Genomic DNA, 12223 nt, shown 5'->3' on the forward strand with positions numbered 1-12223 from the left:
CGAGACCCGGCGCGGCGAGCTTGAGTAAGAGGTGACTGCGGGACCGTCTCGCGGAGAGGCATCGCGACCTTTGCAGCAAGCGGCGCGGAGCAAGCAGAAGGTAAATCCAGAGGCGGAGGCGACTCAAGGCGTAGGAGACCCAGTAGGGCGCAGCAGCGAGGCGGAGGCGACTCAGGACCGGGCGGCTCAGGGCGCGGGAAGCCGAGCGTGGGGGTGGGTCGGAGCAAGCAGAGGCAACCCTGAAGCGGAGGCGTCCCAGCAGCTGATGAAGCTGACGAGGTTGAGGCAGCATGGCGTAGGTCAGCAGCATAACGAGGCTGGGTCAACCAAGCTTGACGCGTGTCCGTGACGGCAGGGCCATGGAAGGTGACCCGGATCGGCAGCTTAAAGTGGAACCAGGCGGCTTGCAGCAGTTGCCGGAGTGGAAACGGCGGCGATTTGATGAAACCGACCGACTTGATGAAACCGGCCGGCTGAGCGGGGGCGAGATCGTGGCAGAGGCAACAACAGCGGCCGACAGCATGGCCGTGGAGACGGCGGCTCGCAGCAGTATAGACGCCGAAGTCACGGTCGACGGGGCGCATAAGCGCTTGAACCGGAGGCTGGGGTGGCAGCTCAGCGAGATGCTTGACACAGACGTCTTAGCAGACTGTTAGACTATGTATAGCTTCTGTACCTATGTACGTATATGGTACATATTGTAACACAACCATTATATATAATGAGATAAGCCACCCCTAGAGGGTTGTGCTGGTTCCCCAAAACTTATTGTCTTACATGGTATCACGCTAGGTTACGATCGCTTCCGCTTCTAAACCCTAATACCCGCACCGCCGCCGCAGCCGCCGTTGCCTTCACCGCCGCCGCCGCGCCACCGATCGCGCCGCCGCCATGTCGAGCGCCGCCACCACCGGTTCCACTGCTGCGGGCTTCCTCCCGGCCTCTCTTGCGGCTCTGCTCAACCTCCCGCTCGATGCCGTCTCTGTTCCGGCTCCGATCGGGACAAGGAGCATCGGCTCCGTCTTCTCCACGCCGCCGGCACCCTCGCTTGGGCGTGACCTCGTGGTCCACACTGTGGCGCCGCCGTCCGCTGCGGACTCCGCAGGCGTCGTCCCGCCGCTCCTGCCGCAAGCGGATCACACTGCCCCGCTGGCGGGGTTGGCGGCGTCCGCCCCGGCCGCGGGCCTTGCGGCGTCCGCACCGGCCGCGAGCTTTGCGGCGCCCGCCCTGGCTGCGGTCCCGCCTCCTCCCGCATCGGCTTCGGTGCCTCCGGCTGCCTCCATGGTGTTTGCACCCCAGGCAGCCTCCTCGATGGGATTGTCTTCGCCGCCGTCGTTTCACTTCGGTCATCTCATCACCATCAAGCTCTCCGCCGACAACTACATCTTCTGGCGTGCGCAGGTTCTCCCGCTCTTGGGGAGTCACTACCTGCTAGGCTACGTCGACGGATCGCTTCCCTGCCCACCCGCGCTGGTAGACAGCGTGCACGGTCCGGTCTACAATCCGGCCCATCGCGTCTGGACGGGGCAGGACCAGGCGAACCTCTCCTCCATCCAGGGGTCGCTCTCGCCGGCAGTTGCCGGCCTTGTTGTCTTCGCGAAGACGTCTCATGAGGCATGGACCATCCTTGAGCGCACCTTTGCAGCGCAGTCCCAGGCTCGTGTCTCTGCACTCCGTCGTCAGCTTGGAGAGTGTCAGAAGCTTGACTCCACTGCCACTGAGTTCTACAACAAGGTCAAGGGCCTCGCCGACACATTGGCCTCCATTGGACAGCCCCTCACCGACTCCGAGTTCAACTCGTTTATTGTCAATGGTCTTGATGAGGAGTATGATGCCTTAGTCGAGATCATCAACGAGCGGGGCAACTCGACACCCATGCTGGCACACGAGGTTTTCTCTCGGCTCCTTCTCACTGAGCAATGGGTCGAGACTCGCCGCACCAGGGGCACTGGCTCCCTCTCGGCCAACGCCGCCACCAAGGGTGGCCGCTCTTCTTCATCACCCCGGTCTCCCTTGGGGCTGCCACCGTCGCCCGCCTCGGCCCCCCCACCTACTACGACCTTACCGGGGGCTGGCGGTCCACGTGTGTGTCAGCTTTGTGGCCGCGATGGGCACTGGGCCTCCAAGTGTCATAAGCGCTTTCAGCGAAGCTTCCTTGGTCTTGGCAATGACGGCAAAGATACACGCAACAATGCCCGTCAGGTCGCCATGGCTGATCGTCCCGCGCCGCAGAAGCAACAGGGACACACTCAGTCCTACTCCATCGATCCACACTGGTACATGGACTCTGGGGCGACAGAGCATCTAACCAGCGAGATGGGGAAGCTTCACACTCGTGAACCCTATCATGGCTCCGACAAGATCCACACCGCCAATGGAGCAGGTATGCACATCTCTCATATTGGTCAAGCATCTCTTCTCACTAGACATGCCAATAGGAGTCTTCAGCTTCGCAATGTTCTTCGAGTTCCATCTGTGACCCATAATCTTCTTTCAGTTCCTAAACTCACACGTGATAATAATGTGCTTTGTGAATTTCACCCTTTTGATCTTTTTATTAAGGATCGGGGCACGAGGGACATTCTTCTTAGTGGGCGGTTGTGCCAGGGCCTCTACCGTCTGGAGCATCCTGGTGTCGCTCGTGTTTTCAGTGGAGTTCGGGTCTCTCCGTCACAGTGGCATGCTCGTCTTGGTCACCCGGCCACACCTATTGTCCGTCATATTTTGCGTCGTCATGAGCTTCCTAGTTTGTCTAGTCATAAAGATGTAGAAGTGTGTGATGCTTGTCAGCAGGGGAAGAGTCATCAACTTCCTTTTTTGGAGTCCAGTCGTGAGGTGAAACATCCTTTAGAACTTGTGTTTTCAGATGTATGGGGTCCTGCTCAGACTTCTGTCAGTGGTCATAATTACTATATCAGTTTCGTTGATGCTTATAGTCGCTTTACCTGGCTTTACCTTATTAAACGCAAATCTGATGTGTTTGATATTTTTGTTCAGTTTCAAAAACATGTTGAACGTCTTCTCAAGCACAAAATTGTTCATGTCCAGTCAGACTGGGGGGGCGAGTATCGCAACCTCAACTCTTTCTTTCAGTCGCTTGGGATAGCTCATCGTTTAGCATGTCCACATACACATCAGCAGAATGGTTCAGTCGAACGTAAGCATCGTCATATTGTTGAAGCTGGTCTTACTCTTTCGGCCAATGCATCTGTTCCGTTTCGGTTTTGGAGTGATGCTTTCACCACTGCATGCTTTCTCATCAACCGTACTCCTACTCGTGTTTTAAACATGAAGACTCCCATTGAGGTTCTCCTTAATGAACAACCTGATTATACCTTTCTCAAGGTATTTGGGTGTGCTTGCTGGCCGCATCTTCGTCCATATAACAAGCGCAAGCTTGAGTTTCGTTCTAAGAAGTGTGTTTTTCTTGGCTATAGCTCTCTTCATAAAGGTTACAAATGTCTTCATGTTCCCACTAATCGTGTCTATATATCTCGGGACGTCGTGTTTGATGAGCATGTTTTTCCCTTTGCCAACCTTCCTGTGTCCACTATCGAACCACCATCCCTGCATTCATCCTCTGTTGCTTCTGACCAATTTGATGATGTTGCATACTCTCCTTTGTTGTTACCTAACCATGGTGCAGGAACCGGACGTGGAGCTCGTTTGGAGCTGTTGGAGGATTCACCATCATCATCATCGTCTTCTGGTGGGCACGTCGATCGCCCTATGTTGCATGGCATCGATTCGCGTGCCCATGCATGGTCACCCGACGAGCCCGTCGCGCCGAGCATCTCCACTGCTCGGTCCGTTTCGCCAGCGGCCGCCGAGTCGCCCGCGGCTCGGCCCGTCACGCCGTCTTCGCCTGCGGCTCGGCCCGTCACGCCGTCTTCGCCCGCGGCTCGGGTCGTCACGTCGCCTTCATCAGCGGATCGGCCCGCGACACCGGCCGCGCCACGACCCACTATGCCGAGCTCGCCATCGGCCCGGTCTGTGATGCCGGAGTCGCCAGCTGCTTCGTCTGCTCTGCCGGTTTCGCCGGTGGGTCGGCCTTCTTCGCCAACCGAGTCCGAGGCTACCGTGACTGGCTCCTCGTCACCGGCTGACTCGTCAACATTGCCGTCCTCCAGCCCGTTGCAGGCTGCTCCGTCGACCTCGGTGGTTCCTGTGTCCCGACCACATACACGCAGTCGCAGTGGCATTTTCAAACCTAAGGAACGTAAGGATGGTACGGTTGCTTGGTTGGCTGCTTGTTTGGCTGCTGCTGTTGCGGATCCATCTTCTGAGCCTCGCTCATATCAGGCTGCCCTGCGCATTCCACATTGGCGAGAGGCTATGGAGCAGGATTTCATGCTCTTCTTCGTAACAAGACATGGACTCTCGTTCCTCCACCACCACGGGTAAATGTTATTGACTCAAAATGGGTATTCAAAGTGAAGAAGCATTCGGATGGATCTATTGAGCGTTACAAAGCGCGACTTGTTGCTCGCGGTTTTCGGCAGCGTCATGGTCTTGACTATGAGGACACCTTCAGTCCTGTCGTCAAGCCTACCACTATTCGGCTTCTTCTCTCCATTGCTGTTTCTCGTGGTTGGTCACTTCGTCAACTTGATGTGCAGAATGCTTTTCTACATGGATTTTTGGAGGAAGAGGTTTATATGAAACAGCCGCCTGGTTTCTCTGATCCTGATCGTCCTGACTATATCTGTCGTCTTTCCAAAGCACTATATGGTTTGAAGCAAGCTCCTCGTGCCTGGCATGCCCGCCTTGCCTCTGCCCTTCGTGCTCATGGGTTTGTGCCGTCTACTGCTGACACTTCGTTATTTCTTCTACAGAAGCCAGAAGTCACTATGTATCTTTTGGTATATGTCGATGATATTATCCTTGTCAGCTCTTCTCAGTATGCTGCTGATGCTCTTGTCTGCTCTCTTGGTGCTGATTTTGCGGTCAAAGATCTTGGGAAGCTTCACTACTTTCTTGGAGTTGAGGTCACTTCTCGTGCTACTGGTCTTGTCCTTACGCAGAAGAAGTACTCCTTGGAGTTGTTACAGAGAGCTGGCATGCTGAAGTGCAAACCGACCACCACACCCATGTCGTCTACCGACAAGATAACAGCTGTTGATGGTGAGCTTTTGTCTCCTGCGGATGCCACAGAGTATAGGAGCATTGTTGGTGGACTTCAGTACTTGACGATCACGAGACCAGATATCTCTTATGCTGTTAACAGGGTTTGCCAGTATCTTCAGGCTCCCAGAGATACTCATTGGGCTGCTGTTAAACGCATTCTTCGTTATGTTCAGTTCACCCTGACATTTGGTATGCATATTCGGCCGACTTCCTCTCGGGTCCTTTCGGCCTTCTCTGATGCAGATTGGGCTGGTAGCCCAGATGACAGGCGATCCACGGGGGGTTATGCAGTATTCTTTGGCTCTAATTTGATCGCCTGGAGTGCTCGGAAACAGGCTACTGTGTCACGTAGCAGTACTGAAGCTGAGTACAAGGCTGTGGCTAATGCTACTGCAGAGATTATTTGGGTGCAGTCTTTGCTTCAGGAGTTGGGTTTGTCTCAACCACAGCCTCCTATTCTTTGGTGTGATAACATCGGTGCTACATACCTTTCTGCAAATCCAGTATTTCATGCCCGAATGAAACACATTGAAGTTGACTATCACTTTGTACGGGAACGTGTATCACAGAAGCAACTCCAGATCAAGTTTATCTCATCTAAGGATCAACTTGCAGACATCTTCACTAAGCCTTTACCGCTGCCACAGTTTGAGGCTTGTAGGCGCAATCTTACCCTTCTCAGTTCTTTAGAAAGTGGCTAAGATTGAGGGAGGGTGTTAGACTATGTATAGCTTCTGTACCTATGTACGTATATGGTACATATTGTAACACAACCATTATATATAATGAGATAAGCCACCCCTAGAGGGTTGTGCTGGTTCCCCAAAACTTATTGTCTTACACAGACCAAGTAAGAACGCGGCGGCGACTCTCCCGCTGTGATTGAGGCAGATGGAAGCAGAGACGGGTCAGCAGCAAGGGCGGACACGGCCGGGTGGCTCAGAGGCCGGCTCGTCGAGGCGCGGGGCAGCACTCGGAGGCGACTTACCAGCAGCGTGGTCGAGGTAAACACTGCAGCGGCGGCGGCTCATGGTGTAAGCAAGGTCGGCGAGGTGCGGGACGGCTCTGGCGGGTCCAGCCACTCGCTTTTGCAGTGACGGCGTGATAGAAACGGCTCATGGACGGAAACAGGCTACAACGGCAATGTTTTCAGCAATGTAGATCAATTTCATGCCACAGCCCAAGTCCTTTTTCCAATCGTTGGTTTGACCGCGTTCATACATACACAAGTACGGCAGCGACTTTTAGAACGGAAGCATAGCAAGGCGGCTTGGAGACCATTGATTTTGGTTCCGTAGCTGGCGACTTTTAGAGGCGGCTGCAGGGCCGGGCAGCTCACGGCGCAAGGCAGCTCTAGGCACGAGTGACGGCTGAAGCTGGCGGTAAGAGCTCGCGGGCGGCGACTGCTTTCGAAGCGGAGGCTGAATCCAAAACGGAGTTCGAGCCCGTTCTCATCTTCTTTCTCTTGTCTTGATCTGCTGTTATGATTTGATAGCGTAATGAATACGTACGTAGTGTTCCTCCAAGATGTCTTGTTTTGGTTTAGTCGTGCTTCAGGCTGTTTTTTATTCCAATGGAGGGTTGACACGCGTCTGCAGTGACTACTCAGTCTAAATGTTAGTAACAAAAAACATATGTTTTCTCGCTGGGTTCAGGTCGAAAACTATGCGCCAGCCTCTTTGGCCCTTCTGATGGTTTGCGCGTCATCCTTCCTTTCCCCTAATCGGGCCGCCTGGCCAACCCGTTAACACACAAAAACGCTGGGTAGCCCAAGATCTTACCCAGATTGGGGCGACTTGGAGCCGTAGCTTACTGCCCTGGCTCTAACTAAACCCCAGCTGCATACTTTCCCACACTAAAAAAATTCCCCATACTACAATTTTCCCATGTTGTGAATAAAAACTGAATTCAGAGAAATATCCTTCTGCTGTGTACATATTTTACCTAGAAAAAATGTACTGTCTAAGACTACAAAACAAAAACTGAAAAAAAATAACTTGACCATACATTTGCCGTAAGGAAGAATTAGATACCTCAAAAATAAGACTGAAGAAGAAACATCTTGTTGTTCCCCTATGGGAAAATGTAGAAAAAAGTCAAAAATTAGGATGAAGAAAAAACTCTGAAGACTGATGCTACTTGTGCTGAAGACTGATGAAAACGCATACAAAACCTGACAGTAACTTCAATAAAAAACAATGATGGGAACAGAGATCTTGCCAGAATAGCATATGACAACAATTATCTTCAAAAAGTTGTTTCTTAAACTCCGCCCTCGTAAAACAACCACTCCTTGGCTGCTACAACCGCTGGAAGCGACACAGGTGTCAGTAGGCTTATTAGTGCAGACCCACAAAAAATGATCTTCCTCCTTGAGTTGTATCTTTGAGCGTCAAAAGCATGTATCTGTTGTGATGGGATTCAACACCACTGACGCCCCATTTGGTCCATTTCCAGCGTGCATCTGATCTGTAAAAAATGAAGTGAAGCAATAAATATGAAGGCCAAATTAGTAAGATGACAAAATGCAGATAAACTGAAAACTGTATGAACAAACTTGCTAACCTACCTGGGATTTCTTGACAAACTAAGCAACTAGGATGGACAGCTTTATTCGAGAAGATTGAACAAGGACTGAAGTAGCTGAAGGTCTGAATACTCATAAATAAGAAAACAGTCTAGATAAGCAGAACAAATTTTTCGTGGTTGTAGGCTGTGGTAGACTTAGGTCTGAAACAATGAATACTAAATTAAGACTGAACAGTGAATACTAACTAACCTACCTATGTGGTAACACACAAAACTGAACAAAATGACACCTAACACTGAAACTAATAACATAACTAAAAAATGACACTAACCCCTGAGAGTACTTAAAATGACACTAGTGTGGGAGAACTTGTTGAGTAAGTGTGGGACAACTTTGGCTCGGAGATGTGAAATATAACCTACAGGTACAAAAATAAAGGTAAGAAAATGATCAGGACTCATTGGAAAATGACAGAGTGAGTAAGCACTAGGGACTCAGACTGATTGACTAAAAACTGATAGACTAAAAAAGGAAATGAATGCAACAAGTAATGACTAACTGAGAAAAACAAATCTAAGAAAAAGCTAAAGTTTATATAATTCTATCAGCTAAAAGGACTAAGTTTGTATCTGAAGCAGGAAAAAACTGAATTCATACACAAACTAAAGAAGAAATGAAATGTTTAACTGAACAGGACAACTATCATGCTATCATAAAACATACATGGAGGTGTTGGTAATATCCACATCATAGCCTTGTAAAAATGAGTGATGAATGAAAAATGAAACATAAGAAGAACTAGACTGTAGTGATAAATGAATAACTGACCATGACAGTGAACTAGACTATAGTGATATTTTTTTTGAAACAGAACTATAGTGATAAATTGAACATATTCAAAACTAAGTTACCACTCAGCTTTCAAAGTCCTCAGACAACCAAACCCCAAAATTTAGACGCGATGAGCGACGGTCAGCACAGTCGGACCTGCAGATTGGGTACGCCATCCCCGTTACATATGTAGCAGAGAAAAAACTATTATTTTTTAGCAAAAAGATGACTGAAAACTAAGAACAGAGACTCACCAGATAACTAATTTAAACTACAGGAATTATAAACACATATCAAGTCTAAAAAATTTAAAATGAATGCTGAAAATACAGGAATAACATCATAAACTGAAAATAATAAGCTGAATGGAAACTAACTAGTTAGAATAATAAATGACTTAACTTAAAACTGATAGACTAGAACAAACACTGACCAAATAACTGAAGAGAACTAAAATGAGACACTTAAGATACTAAACAAACACCGACCAAATAACTAATCACTTAATATATAGTTGAAGAGAACTAAAACTGATACTTTAGAGTACTGATGACTAAAAACTGAAAATAATCTAGCAAAAAAACCAGTGCAAAAAACTGAAAACCAAAAACTAAAAACTTAGGACTTACAGGAACATAAGGTTCAAAACAGAAATAATCATCTACTAAAAGACAAGACTCATGAGAGATAGGAGTGAAGAAAGATGCAAATGATAACTAAATATGATAAAAATGAGGACTGATACTATTACCAAAACTAACATAAGACTGAGAAGGCAAGCTTACAAACTGAGGAAGAAAAACACCAATTGCTGGAACAAAATTATAGAAAGGTACTGAAAACGGAAGACTAGACTACAGAAACACTGAAAACAAAGATTCTAAAGACACAGAAAACTGAAGAACTAGAGATAGAGAGAAAAGAGGGCCGAATAAACAAGACAAAAAAGGTGGTTGAATAGTAAGGTGACTCAAGAAACACTGAAAAGTGAAGGATTGAAGACAGAGAAAAGAAATCTGAAGAAATAAACAATTACTAAAGACTGAAGAAAGATGACTGAAAATATATATGAAATAGTTACTGATGACAGGATGAAGAAGAGATGTAATGGGCAACGTATGCAAACAGATGAATGAAGCAATTCCAACAGGACAATGGGGACCCTAACCACTATATGGCGCAGAGTGGAGGTGACAGTTTGACTGTCGAGCTATTGAATCCTACTATAGCCTGACAATTTGTCTAACCTCCCTGATTGGATAAGTGATTTTCAGGCACTGTAGTTAAAAAAAATATGAAGTGAAGTTTGCAGCAGTTGAAATTCATTTTAAACGATAGCCATTGCCAGAAGAACTAAACAAAAAAGTAGGCCCTTTCGCCTTTGAGACACATCGATCTTTCACAACTGGCGCGCAACCTAGCCGACCCGTCTCCTGATAGATGTTGATTTCTTCGCGTGTGTTCAAAGAAACTAAATTAGGGGTGCTCTGGTTTTTTTACTGTTAGGCTGACCCCTGAAAAAATTGACTTCGAACACACCTTAATTGGAGGCACTACAATGAAAGAAAAATCGCTGTCTACTGAAAAATGAACACCCATGAACCTGCACTATAGCAAAAAAGAAACCTACACCGAAAAGCAACCAGTGTTCATGCAGGAAAAAGGCCTAAACCTACAAAAAGCATACTGAAAAATTATAATAGCCAATACATAACAGGTAACAGGAAAAATTCAGATCTCTCTGTTTTAGCGTGAATAAATCACGCCAAAAAATAACCGTGAGCTTGCTCACAAAAGTCGGGCGTGAGAAGCAAAACCACTCCATAATGAAGGAAATATTTAAGCTGAATAATGTACAGAACATGGTAAAAAAACTGAATAATCTAGTACCAAAAGCTAGCTCTCATTCACTAAACTGAAAAATGATAAGTACAGAAAATATAGATTGTGCGTATGTAACATGTTTTCATCATGGAAGATGCTACCGAAGAAAATAGGATTCAGAACATTCCTTCGTCCATGCTTACATCAACAGAAAGCAGACGAAAATGCCGCCTGAACCATTACTGAACATTGCATAGACCCTCCCACAAAAAAATAAAATCACCAGCAAATGCCTAAAAAACTCAAATACCTACTTCCACACATGCAACACATGTGCAGTTTTTAAAAGACTGCAGAGGAGCCGAACCGCGGATCTACATCCAACACTTCGTAGTCAACTTAATGGAATGTTTTGTTTAGTGGTGAAATTGACACTCAACACTTCTTTGAACCGGAGATCTAGATCCAGAAAAACAACAAGCCGGACTTGGCGATGAAATTTGGGGATTGACTGACACACACGCATAGGTGGCTGCAAAATATTCAGGATCGTTTCTCATGAACCACTCAAAATCGCAGATGTGAACTAAGCTATCGCAAAACGTCCCTACCCAAAAACCAGCTAATTGAACAACCCCTGCGACATGGCTCTATGCCCGGCGACCACGACGATGAACTGAATCAAACACAGAAAGAGGCAGATCAGATAGAACAAATAAAAAAAATGGACAAACCTAGGACAACAGGGAGACGGAAGTATACCTTGCGCCCCACCGACGCCGGCAAATACTACCTCCCCCAGCATGGGTGCTTGTTGGCGGCGAGCACGACGGGGAGCTCCGCTGAGTTCCTCTCCAGCCCGCGGCCCTCTCTGTGAGGCACGCCTCCAGCAATCAAGCGCCACGCTCCATCTCCGGTTGGCCGACCAACCGCTAATCACCGGCGAGGAGGCCCCTTCCCTCCGCCGTCTCCGCCCGCCTCGGCCAACCCCTTCCAATCCCCTCCCCGGCTAGGACAAAGGCCGCCGCCCTTCGCCCCACCGACTGAATAGAAAATTCAAAAAACACTTACGCGAGACTGAGGGCGGAAAACCCGTGAACCCGAAAGCCCAACAACAATAAAAAAACCACGACACATCGACCCGGTTCACGCGAGCCCGAGGGCGTACGACGCGCGGAGATTCGGGTGGATCGGACGGACACAAAAACGACCTGAGACGAATTTAAAAACAGATGACTGAAAAATAGTAAAACTGACGTGTGGAGTACTAGTTGAGATAATACTAATTGGAGTACTTGTCGGTCTTCACATCGAGTTTTTAGCAGGTCGCCTTGGGACATGAGACAGTCGCGCCGCCGAACAACTCTCAGGTGTGGCCTAGCAATTTGGCCACGCGGATCGAACTCTGGCTGCAGCAGCTCAGAGGCATTGCCGGTCAACAGAAGCAGTCCGACGAGGCCGAGTCAATGCCGCTTCCACCTCCAGGTCGCGGTAAACCGGACAAGAACCAAAGTGTCGGCTCATATTGATGCATCTGCTTCAGAAGTCTGTCCGTCGGCGACTCAAGAAACAATCGCTGTCGGTCTTGGTGATTTGAAAGCAATCAAGCCAACCGCAAAACGGCGGCTCACTAAAACTGCAACCCTAAACCTTCCCGGATCTCAATTTTGTATATGCCGCCGTTGAAAAACTTCTTTGACCTTGATTGATGAAATATCAGTTGACGTAAATCCTTCCATGATGAATCTTTCTTCACCAGAAAAACTTCTCGAAACCTTAAGAAAAAGCCCTTCAAGAACTCAACACCACCGTGCGCAAGCCCCATGGTGGGCGCCAACTGTCGTGGAATTGTCACGGCAGATGTCCTATTGTGAGGACTTAGTCGTGAGGCCAATGCATCTTTGTAGTAGC

The 12223-nt window shown here is 48.4% G+C and overlaps 1 long non-coding RNA gene across 1 annotated transcript; it reads right to left on the bottom strand.

The window, feature by feature from the left end:
- Positions 1-7296: 7296 nt before the first annotated feature.
- LOC123188949 (uncharacterized) lies at positions 7297-11384 on the bottom strand. The gene is made up of 2 exons (XR_006495449.1): positions 11075-11384; positions 7297-8644 (listed from the first exon to the last, which is right to left on the bottom strand). It is a non-coding gene; the product is annotated as an uncharacterized lncRNA (long non-coding RNA).
- Positions 11385-12223: the final 839 nt, after the last annotated feature.

The sequence above is a fragment of the Triticum aestivum genome, chromosome 2A (genome assembly GCF_018294505.1).
Source record: "Triticum aestivum cultivar Chinese Spring chromosome 2A, IWGSC CS RefSeq v2.1, whole genome shotgun sequence".
NCBI classification, from domain to species: Eukaryota; Viridiplantae; Streptophyta; class Magnoliopsida; order Poales; family Poaceae; genus Triticum; species Triticum aestivum.